Source organism: Symphalangus syndactylus, chromosome 4, assembly GCF_028878055.3.
Source record: "Symphalangus syndactylus isolate Jambi chromosome 4, NHGRI_mSymSyn1-v2.1_pri, whole genome shotgun sequence".
NCBI classification, from domain to species: Eukaryota; Metazoa; Chordata; class Mammalia; order Primates; family Hylobatidae; genus Symphalangus; species Symphalangus syndactylus.
This window is the reverse complement of record NC_072426.2, coordinates 153,540,695-153,553,761: the sequence shown is the minus strand read 5'-3', so window position 1 is coordinate 153,553,761 and position 13,067 is coordinate 153,540,695.

Below are 13,067 nucleotides of genomic sequence, written 5' to 3'. Positions count from 1 at the left end.
ACTGAAGAATATTCAAGAAAGAGTCCTATTTTTCTTTTCCATGTATATTTTATTATACAAATTAGGTTTTATTAGTCTATTTTACCAAATGGTTTCTTTAAAACAACTTACATTAATGTAAAATATCCCCATGCCTCCTGTTCTTACTTAGTATATTTATTTTCATTCACTGCCTTGACTTGTTCTGCAATGCCGCAAGAGGCAATGAACTAAAGCCAACAATGTTCCCTTGCCCTGTAACCAGGAGGAGTCAGCAATGTCTTCCAAACACCTCACTCTTTCCAGCTGAACGATAGTTTGACAGTTATTAAAAAAAATTCCTAAATCTTCTAAGCTGATTAATGTTGATGAAATTTGTCCAAAATTTAGTAAACTTGATTTCCTTTGAAACCAGCAATACTCTTATTTGCTTCATAGCAATAGATATACAACAGAGAACACAATTTTGAGAGAACTAGAAAGTACATGCTGTTTACTGAAAGACAATTGATATATGAGATGAAGTAGGTCTTAATAAAACCTGACTAATCTTCTGGTCACAGAAATAAGCTGCAGAAGTACCAGAAAAAAAAGAGCTGATGGTTCTCCTCGAAAATCAATATTGAATCCATTAAATATTCAGCAAAGTACTCTGTTTAAACACTGAAATGTTGTCTAATCGAATTTACAAGTGACCGAAATCTGAATGATTTGAGAGAAGGAATTAGAGATTATCCAGTAATATGTAAAGAACCTGAATATGATTTTTGTAGTTAAAATATTATTTTCTAAAAGAGGCCTAAAAGCTTCACTAAATGATCAGATGATCAACAGTATTGAAAAGCTTCAAAATGTCTTTATTCTTTTTATTAACTGCAGATAGATGAATCAGGACATTTAAAGCTGCATCACATGTATCCACACACCTTGTGGAATCTAGACTAAGTAGTATTGTAGGGAATGCTGTACCATCTGGCTTCCTGTTCAGGATGGAAGGACTTAATCCCCCAGCTATTGGGTATGATGGCTTTGTTTTTGTTTTTTTGTTTGTCTCTTTGTTTTTGAGATAAGATCTTTCTCTGTCACTCATGCTGGAGTGTGGTGTCATTACTACAGCTCACTGTAGCCTCAACCTCCCAGGCAGCCTCTCAAGGAGCTAGGACTACAGGTGTGTGCCACCACAGCCAGCTAATTTTTTCATTTTTATAGAGATGGAGGTCTCACTGTGTTGCCCAGCCTGGTCTCAAACTCCTGGGCTTAAGTGATCCTCCCACCTCGATCTCCCAGTTGCTGGAATTACAGGCATGAGCCACCGCACCTGGCCAATATGATGCCTTTGACCCATCAGCCTTCTCATAAAATTGCTCTCAGGTGAAGAGAGCTGCCACAGTCCAGGACACGTCTCTGTTCCAGGGACAACTACACCTAACGACTGGACAGTGAGGAAGTATAGAGACCTAACCCTTCATGACCCCAATTTAAGACAACTCTGAAGTTCCATCCCAACTTTGAAGGGCCTTGAGATCAGGTGAGGCTTTTCTTTAATTGCATCACTGCCTAATTTATTTCTCTGTCCAGTCCTGCTTCCTTGCCTTCCCCCGTGAGGGAAGGACTAGACGAGGCTTCCTGCCCACTAATCTCTGGCTCAGGGTTTGCTTTCTAGGGAACTTGGCCAGCCACACATGTTCACATTCACATAACACTGCAGGTCTCTAAATTCCTGATAGTGTGCTTTCTTCTTAGATCAAATAATTGTAGAGGGACCTAAAATCGGATGCACAAATGTGAAAGTGTGTCATTGCCACATTTTCCAAGACAACTTTTTAAAGACATTTTCAAAACTATAGGCAAGCAGGTGTAAAATCTGAACTATTTCCAGATGGCTAGCAATTAAGAATACCATGATGAATATCTTGGTGTGATGCCAAATTTCATTAACTTTAAAACATAATAGAAAACTTCGTGGAGATGTGAGGGTAAGTTGAGAAATGCAATTATTTTTGGTAGAGCAGTGACTGGGTAAAAGCAATAATTTCTCAATTCTCTAATGAAGCTATTCCCCAGAAATCATAATGAATACACTGCTCTCATTATCTGGGTACATAAAACTATTAAACACATTAGGAGTTATTGTGTAATCAAAACTGGGTATGGAATAACCTAAATAAGTGATGACTACTTTAGAAACTCTGGCATATAAAACTTCCCAGGAAGATATAACAGCATCATAAAGCAAAAGACGCTTAAATGTGCCACTAGCTAGAGGGGTCATGGTCAGTAGTGAGAGGCCCCAGGGGAACTGGTCTTAATGATGACTGGTGTTGAAAATCACTTACAATAAAATGAGATATTCAACTTGCAGTTACTCACTTGCTAAAGTAGATTTACGAAGAATTTCTGAAAATATTTTATTTATGTATTCATTCATTTCTTAGCATGTGGCTGGTAGTATTACAGTGTTGTAGAGGACATAAACTAAATATGACAGGCTTAGTCCTCAAAGAGAATTATTTGCATAATGAGAAATGCGGTAATCATAATAACATCCCCAATAACTACTACAGTCACCGTTTACTAAATGCCACTATTTTCCAGGCATTGGCTATGTGATTTATGTACATTGCTTTAATTCACATCAGTCGTAAGAAGTAGATGCTATTCATCCCCTTAGTAAATGATAAACTGCAGGAATTAAAGTAGGTATTTTTTTTTTGCCTCATGTTTCCCAGATAATCGTTAGCTACTTTGGGATTTGAAGTTAAGTACATATGACCGCAAACTCTAACTCTTTCTTTTTGCTACCTTTCCAAAATGAAATATAAAATGTTTAAATGACAATACAAATACATTCACAGGTAAACACTGCAATGACTAAATGAATGATAAAGAGATAATAAGCACTCAAGGAGTTAAGACAGAAATCAGAGAAATGTTGAGAAAAGTTTCATTTCTCCCTCCCTTCCCACACCACCCAGCTTTTTCTTAGGGCAGACTTAAATTCTTCTTTGGGAGGAAATTTTATATATATAGAATTATATATATGTAAAAGAATACATGTAATATATATGTGTATTTTATAGCTATTTTATTTATCTATTTTTATTTGTGTATATATATGTTTATATGTATGCATATATGTATGTATATATAAATACATATATGTATATGCATGTATATGTATGTATATAAATACATATATGTACATGCATGTGTATGTATGTATATACATATATTCATATATAAAATGCATATACATATGTGTATATGTGTGTATATATTACATATATTATATATGTATATGTATAATATATACGTGTATGTATATATGTATATTATATACATATATGTATGTAATATACATACATGTATGTATATGCATATATATACACACACATATATTTTACATATGTATACATATGTGTATGTGTGTATAAAATTATATTGGGCCCTTTGGTTACACAAAGTTAAAGCAAAAATGGGATTACTTGCTTTATGACATTAAGAAATTAAAATATTCTTAAATACACAGTAAAAATTGTAAATCTAATGCTTCTAAAAAATTGTGTTTGTTCTCACAAGATGAGTGTATATCTGTGTATATTCTGTTTCCCAGACATTTGCTACTGTGAGATCAGGAATATCAGTCTTTGAGTATTGACTGAAAGGTGGGGGACATGTCTTCACCTTATGCTGAGGTAGAAGCTGAAAGTTTCCAGATAAGAAATTTAGGTTCCCTGACCTACTGTGCTACATCCTCATAAAGAATGTTATGCAACATTGAATAATCTGTACTCCAGAAAATGCATTATTGTTGAATTGTTGGGTTCTGATAGGCTGTCCAGTGGGAGAAGGGGAAACTCAAAGCTAAACTTATAAAGAGAGAGACGTTTGAAGATGTTTTTGGTCCAAACGAGTAAGGTTACCTTCCCTATTCTCCCATCACATATCAAAATTACATCTAGAGGTAAAGGAGGCTTGAACTCAGGGTAGTAGAGCTGGGACAAAACGATTGTTCCCTGAGGAGAGGGTGTTACTTCCTTAGCATGGCAGTAGTCAAAGAAGATGGAAGTCAGAAAATGGGGTGACTACTCAGAAGGCTGAGGTGGGAGAATCCCTGGAGCCCAGGAGGTTGAGGCTGTATTGATCAACCTACACTGTAGTCACTGCTGCACTTCAGCCTGGGCGACAGTGAAACCCTGTCACTAAAAAAATTACCTAAAAAAACAAACAAAAAAAAGAAAATAGGGTCTTCTTGTAAAGAAATGCAAATGGATGGACCCTGGTGCAGTCTTATTTTCACACACATGTTTAAACCATTCAATAATTATTTGTTTAATCATTGCCATATGAATAACAATGTTCTTAATACAGTAACATGGCTTCGTCATGAAATAATTAATGCTTTTACTATCAAAATGACAGTAACAAAAAGCCATTTGGTTATACTACCATATAAGAGCCCCTGAACAAGTGAGATTTCTCAAGTGACTTCCAAGAGGGAACCATGTCAGATTCTGCTAAGCTGGAAGAGGAAGGCAGCAACGTTAACAAGGACCTGTAAGAGAATATGAACTTTTATTTTTTCAGAAAAATCTAAATCAGCTAAAGACTATAACTTAGTTACATATAGTCAGGTGCTGCATAAGAATGTTTTGGTCAATGACAGACTACATATAAAGACCATGGTCCTACAAGATTATAATATCCCATTTTTACTGTACTTTTTCTACGTTTAGATATATTTAGACACACAAACCTTTATCACTGTGTTACAATTGCTTACAGTATTCAGTACAGTCACATGCATGCAGGTTTGTAGCCCAGGAGCAGCAGATCCTACCATACAGCCTAGGTGTGCAATAGCCGCATCGTCGAGGTAAGTACACTCTGTGATGTTCATACAACCAGGAAATTGCCTAAGGACACGTTTCTCAGAATGCACTCCCCCATCATTAAACTATGCATGACTGTATTCTACATAACTATAGATGCCGACTCCTATAAATAGGTCCTATAAAACTCGTGTCAACTAAAACCCAGTTTGCAAAGTTCTTACTTGGAGGATAAACAGTATTAACAAGGCCGTGCTTTATAAAGGGAAACCACGAAGTGCTACATGGACCACATGCTGGAATGGGAGTCTCAGCTTTTTCCTTCCACTTCTGCAAAGTAACGTTGCCTGGTATGGTTCGGTGACAGGCAAAGACTTTGTTTTATAACTAGAAAAGCTTAAGGGAGAGACTCTCTTAATTTAACTTGGGGGACCAGTGTTTCAGCTATGTTATTGTTAGGATAGAAATGTTCCAGAAAAAACAGTGCACGAAATTATCTTAGCGAGATTGGACATAACCTTGTTTAATTAATTGATGCAATTCTAATTATGTAATTGAAGAAAAGACAATTTAGGTAACTAGGGCGTACTTCCAAAGTGTAAAATCAACATTACATTTTCTCATCTGTTAATAACTAATATGGCTGAATATATAAACAACTACTTAGTTAAATTATTCTAAACAAGCTAAATTTATAGTTCTCTATTTGCAGTCATATGCAATACTGCAGCCCACAAAACACAACCAGAAGCAATTTTTGCTTACTTCGCTATAAATAATAATAAACCACAAATGTTTTCTTGAGAAATTCCATAAATGTTGATATTACAAGTCACAGAAAATTTTATTATTTTAAAATTTGCTTAATAAAGAAAAGAGAAGGCAACAACTTCACACCTGATAATCATTTCTGACATTTACATTATCTGAAGTAATGACACTGAAGTGTTCTTTAGAAATAATAACAATTTTTTAAAGAGCCTGGTTAAAACACAGACAGCAGATATTTATAGTGTAATATATTTTGAAAACGTTCTCACTTGCTAGCCAAACATACTGAGGAGATAAGGAGTACAGGCAGAATTTAGTGAGATTCCATTTCTGATATTTTGCTATGTATTTCATTTTCTTTCAAGTGTCATTAAGTAAATTGATATTAGATATTCCTAGTAATAAATAATTTTTTTAACAATGGCCTTTATGACTTAATGTCCACTTCATTTAAACTTCAAAGTTAATTGATTAAAAACAAAAGCCATATTCTCTACTAATCTTTCTCCTCTTTCATGGTCGTTTTTCTGTTTGTAGCATCATGGCATCTAATTTTCCAGAACTGGATTTTTCCAAAATTGGAATCATTTTTGCTTCTTCCCTTTCTCTTCTATATGCATCCTTCTATCCCTGTTCAAATAATTAGAATCATGTATTCTCTTCTTCCTTTTCAATCCTCCAAATAACTTAGTCTATGACTCAAGTCCTCCTTAGCCTACTTGGTAAAAACTCTATATATCACCATCTTTCTTCATCCATTAAATAAAGTTGCTAAATACCTACAATATGACTATATACATTTTAGGAATCAGAGTCAAACAGACCAAAGGTTGATTCCTGGCTTGACTGAGTAGCTGTGTGAAATTGGGGGAATGGTTCAATGTCTCCAAGGCACTATTTCCTACTCTGAAAAACGGGTAATAGTACTACAGATCTCCTAGTGTTGTGAGAATTAAATAAGTGATTGCAAGGAAAGTAGAGACGATGTTGCCTGCTGTGTGCTATGTACTATATAAACATTCCTTCTCTTCTTCTTCCTCCTAAACATCATCATCCTGTTGCAGTGAATGTTTTCTGCCTCTGTTAAGTCATGTCTTTGTCTTGGAACACCTACTGGTTTTCAGAGGCATGTCAGACTTGCCTCTATATTCCCATCATCCAGCATAGTACCTTTCATGGTAGGAGATCAATCCATGTGTGCCAAATGTATTAATGCCAATATGTTTTGCTGAACACATCTCTACATGTTCTTCTGTTGGAAATAAAAACCAACAAAGATCAATAGAGACAAAAAATGCATACATAATGGTAAAGGGATCAATGCACAAAGAAGAGCTCACTATTCTAAATATATATGCACCCAATACAGGAGCACCCAGATTCATAAAGCAAGTTCTTAGAGACCTACAAAGAGATTTAGACTCTCACACAATAATAGTGGGAGACTTTCACCCCATTGTCAATATTAGACAGATCAATGAGACAGAAAATTAACAAGGACATTCAGGACGCGAACTCAGCTCTGGACAAAGCAGACCTAATAGACATCTACAGAACTCTCCACCCCAGATCAACAGAATGCACATTCTTTTCAGCACCTCATCACACTTATTCTAAAACCGACCACATAATTGGAAGTAAAACACTCCTCAGCAAATGCAAAACAACGGAAATCATAAAAAACAGTCTCTCAGACCACAGTGCAATCTAATTAGAACTCCGGATTAAGAAACTCACTCAAAACCGCACAACTACAGGGAAAATGAACAACCTGCTCCTGAATGACTACTGGGTAAATAATGAAATAAAGGAATCAATAATTTGTTTGAAACCAATGAGAACAAAGACACATGTACCAGAATCTCTGGGTCACAGCTAAAGGATTGTTTAGAGGGAAATTTATAGCACTAAATGTCCACAGGAGAAAGTGGGAAAGATCTAAAATCGACACCCTAACATCACAATTAAAATAACTAGAGAAGCAAGAGCAAACACATTCAAAAGTTAGCAGAAGACAAGAAATAACTAAGATCAGAGCAGAACTGAAGGAGATGGAGACCCAAAAAAGAACCTTTAAAAAATTGATGAATCCAGGAGCTAGTTTTTTGAAAAGACCAACAAAATAGATAGACTGCTATCCAGACTAATAAAGAAGAAAAGAGATAATAAAAAAGATGCAATAAAAATTGATAAAGGGGATATCACCACTGATCCCACAGAAATGCAAACTGCCATCAGATAATATTATAAACACCTCTACAAAAATAAACTAGAAAATCTAGAAGAAATGGATAAATTCCTGGACACATACAACCTCCCAAGTATAAACCAGGAAGAAGTAGAATCCCTGAATGTACCAGTAACAAGTTCTAAAATTGAGGCAGTGATTAATAGCCTACCAACCAAAAAAAAAAAAAAAAGCCTAGACTAGACGGATTCACAGCTGAATTCTATCACAGGTACAAAGAGGAGCTGGTACCATTCCTTCTGAAACTATTCCAAACAATAGAAAAAGAGGGAATCCTCCCTAACTCATTTTATGAGGCCAGCATCATCCTGATACAAAAACCTGGCAGAGACACAACAAAAAAAAGATAATTTCAGGCCAATATCCCTGAAGAAAATCAATGTGAAAATCCTCAATAAAATACTGGCAAACTGGATCCAGCAGCACATCAAAAAGCTTGTCTACCACGATCAAGTTGACTTCATCTCCGGGATGCAAGGCTGGTTCAAAAAATGCAAATAAATAAACCTAATCCATCATATAAATAGAACCAATGACAAAAACCACTTGATTATCTCAATAGATGCAGAAAAGGCCTTCAACAAAATTCAACACCCTTTCATGCTAAAAACTCTGAATAAACTAGGTTTCGATGGAAAGTATCTCAAAATAATAAGAGCTATTTATGACAAACCAACAGCCAATATCACACTGAATGGACAAAAGCTGGAAGCATTCCCTTTGAAAACTGGCACAAGACAAGGATGCCCTCTTCACACCACTTCTATTAAACATAGTGTTGGAAGTTCTGGCCAGCGCAATCAGGCAAGAGAAAGAAATAAAATGTATTTAAGTAGAAAAAGAGGAAGTCAAATTGTCTCTGTTTGCAGATGACATGGTTGTATATTTAGAAAACTCCACCATCTCAGCCCAAAATCTCCTTAAGCTGATAAGCAACTTCAGCAAAGTCTCCGGATACAAAATCAGTGTGCAAAAATCACAAGCATTCCTATATACCAATAATAGACAATCAGAGAGCCAAATCATGAGTGAACTCCTATTCACAATTGCTACTAAGATAATAAAATACCTAGAAATATAACTTATAAGGGATGTGAAAGACCTCTTCAAGGAGAAGTACAAACCACTGCTCAAGGAAGTAAGAGAGGACACAAACAAATGGAGAAACATTCCATGCTCATGGATAGGAAGAATCAATATAGTGAAAATGGCCATACTGCCCAAAGTAATTTATAGATTCAATGCTATTCCCATCAAGCTACAAATGACTTTATTCACACAATTGGAAAAACTACTTTAAACTTCATAAGAAACCAAAAAATAGCCCACATAGCCAAGACAATCCTAAGCAAAAAGAACAAAGCTGGAGGCATCACCCTACCTGACTTCATACTATACTACAAGGCTACAGTAACCAAAGCAGCATGGTACTGGTACCAAAACAGAGATATAGATCAATGGAACAGAACCAAGGCCTCAGAAATAACACCAAACATCTACATCCATCTGATCTTTGACAAACTTGACACAAACAAGCAATGGAGAAAGGATTCCCTATTTAATAAATGGTGTAGGGAAAACTGGCTAGCCATATGCAGACAACTGAAACTGGACCCCTTCCTTACACCTTATACAAAAATTAACTCAGGATGAATTAAAGACTTAAATGTAAGACCTAAAACCATAAAAATCCCAGAAGAAATTCTAGGCAATACATTCAGGATATTGGCATGGGCAAAGACTTCATGTCTAAAACACCAAAAGCAATGGTAACAAAAGCCAAAATCGACAAATGGGATCTAATTAAACTAAAGAGCTTCTGCATAGCAAAAGAAACTATCATCAGAGTGAACAGGCAACCTACAGAATGGGAGAAAATTTTTGCAATCTATCCATCTGACAAAGGACTAATATCCAGAATCTACAAAGAACTTAAATTTACAAGAAAAAAACAACCCCATCAAAAAGTGGGCAAAGGATATGAACAGATATTTCTCAAAAGAAGACATTTATGCACCCAACAAACATGAAAAAAAGCTCATCATCACTGGTCATTAGAGAAATGCAAATCAAAACCACAGTGAGATACCATCTCACACCAGTTAGAATGGCGATCATTAAAAAGTCAGGAAACAACAGATGCTGGAGAGGATGTGGAGAAATAGGAATGCTTTTACATTGTTGGTGGGAGTGTAAATTAGTTCAACCATTGTGGAAAACAGTGTGGTGATTCCTCAAGGATCTAGAAATAGAAATACCATTTTACCCAGCTATCCCATTACTGGGTGTATACCCAAAGGATTATAAATCATTCTACTAAAAAGACACATGTACATGTATGTTTATTGTGGCACTATTCACAATAACAAAGACTTGGAACCAACCCATATGTCCATCAATGATAGACTGGATAAAGAAAATGTGGCACATATACAGCATGGAATACTATGCAGCCATAAAAAAGGATGAGTTCATATCCTTTGCAGGGACATGGACGAAGTTGGAGACCATCATTCTCGGCAAACTAACACAAGAACAGAAAACCAAACACCACATGTTCTCACTCATAAGTGGGAGTTGAACAATGAGAACACATGGATACGGGGGGACCATCACACATCAGGGCCTGTCGGGGTGTGGGGGGCAATGGGAGGGATAGCATTAGGAGAAATACCTAATGTAGGTGATGTGTTGATGGGTGCAGCAAACCACCATGGCATGTGTATATACCTATGTAACAAAACTGCACATTCTGCACATGTACCCCAGAACTTTAATATAATAAAAAATTAAAAAAGAAAAAAAAAAGAAAAGCTCTATGCCTTTTTCATGTTCATTGTTGCTCACTGAGAATCTACATGAAGAATAAATTTCAAAAATAAAAACCAATTAGCCAATAATAAGTATTGGGCTAGTTTGAAAAGGAAGGATGCCAGTTCATAGGCTGAAGATTCAGATTTTTAAAAAATTCTTTATTGAACTGAAGCTTTGTATGTACATACATATACACACACATATATACACACACATATATATTTATATATATATATATCCCATCTATATGATTGTGATACATTTAGTCTCCACACTGTGTAATTATACTTCACCGGAAGGAAATGTTAGTTAAGGGTCATCTCTCCTTTTCCAGAGGCCTAGTGACTGTCAGGCATTTTGGATTTTTTCACACACACATATATAGAGACCCACACAAGTACTACAGCTTCCCCTAATATCCCGCACTCCTATTGCCTCACACAACTTCTCACCATGGGAAGGGAAAGTCAGAGAAGATAACAAGAAGACGAAGAAAAGTGAAACAACTAGTTTTAAAAAATTATTTTCCCAAGTAAAATAATTTCATGAATGCATTGTAGGGTCAAATACAAATGATGTCAGAATATTTCACTGTCTTGTATGTTTCATGCTAATGGGTGTTCACACTGAATGCTGGCTATTTAATGATCTGGAAGATTAGTTACTTTTTGAGGAGATATCCTAGAATGCAGAGGTCATATATTTTCTATGATCTGGTCTATGATCATACATTTTTACAATGATAGTAACCAAGAAGTTGTCAGTATTTTTGATTACATACCTAGTGAAAAAAAAAAGATCAATTATTATTTCCCTCAGCTGAATTTTGTCTACTGTGGATATGAGATAAGATGAAAACACTAGGGTGCTATGGATGTTTATATAAGGGAGATGAGCAACATACATAACTGTGAAAAATATTTCCTTTCTGTGTTTTTCTCTCTGGATTGCTCTGCTTTTTCTCCTTTTGTTCCATTTTATTTTATTCCAAACCTGTTCATTCTTTGATATATGTTTCAGCTGAGACTTGCAAAATACACTGTTTGATAAATTAGATACTATGTCCTTATGAAAGATAGAAAGCCTTTTATGAAACACAAATATTATTGCGACCTGTACCCAAGAGGGAAATGGAATAGACAGTCCACTTAATTTCCTTTACAGTTCAAGAAAAAATACATGAGATCAAGAAACCAAATTCTTGTGGGTTCTTTATTGACTGTGACAAAGCCTGTTAGAAATTCTCTGTTCTATTCAGGCCCTGCTACTGTCAACAGGGTCCAGAACTATTCCTACGAAAAAAATGGTAACAGTGACAATGGCAAGCATTGATGGCAAATAGGAATTAAACTTCTCCCCCCACCAACGAGTGCCATCTTTCAGCTTTCTTACCTTGGTTGGGAAGAAAGAGGATGTTAATTGCTTCATTTATTTAGTTTGTTTGGTTGTCTTAACTAACAAACTCAGAAAATGTTTGTAAGTTTCATATTTTCAGTTGCAAAATTTATCTGTAAATAATGTATTCATTTTATAGGTCAATAAAAAAGTCACATTTGATTCTGTAATCATGCCAAAGTACTTTTAAGAATATGTATTTTACATAGATGTTTTTCTTAAGATACATACTCACGTTACTATATATTTACAGATACAGTAATTTGAGTTTGTAGAAAATAAAATTGAGAGTTTTCTTTTCCATCGTGTGTGTGTGTGTGCGTGCAAAATGTATTTATTCTATAAGCAGCTGCTCTCTCCACTGGTATGTATGTAAAAATCTATGCCTATTTTTTCTCACAGTCCTAATGCAAATGGCACCTCTCCCAGCTATCTTTCAGGAGACTTCTTGCCCTTCTGAGGCTGATGTGTCTTTGTGTCTTACTGTTTTGTAGTTTATCCACATATATGCTGTTATCCTGTCACACTTTAATTTTTTGAAGGTGTTATTAATCCTTGCATACTAAATATTATAGAGTCGTGTATATAATCCTTCATAATTTATTTAATGGAATGGAATATAATGGAGCCTTTTCAACCTCTTCTTCTCCTTCAAAATATTTTCCTCATTTGAAAATGAAACCACAGAATACAGGACATGGAAAAAAATCTCAGGCCACATCTGTTTTGAGTAAGCCTGACAATGACAATTGCCATTAAGTTGTAATTTTTAAAATTACAACTTGCTTTAAAATAATTACAAACATACCCTGAATGCTTGCGTCTTTGTGTACATTTCATGAAAACGAAGATATTCTTGAACATAGTCTCAGTACTGGTGATAAATTCAAGAAAAGGAAGACAGGGAGGGCATGGACATGCATCCTCCAATTCCTCCTTTAAGGAAAGGTTTGGTGCCACACCTGCTGGGCGTGGGTCAGCTGTCTACCAGATGCCACCTTGTTCAGGCTTTGCCCCAGCTGCAGAGA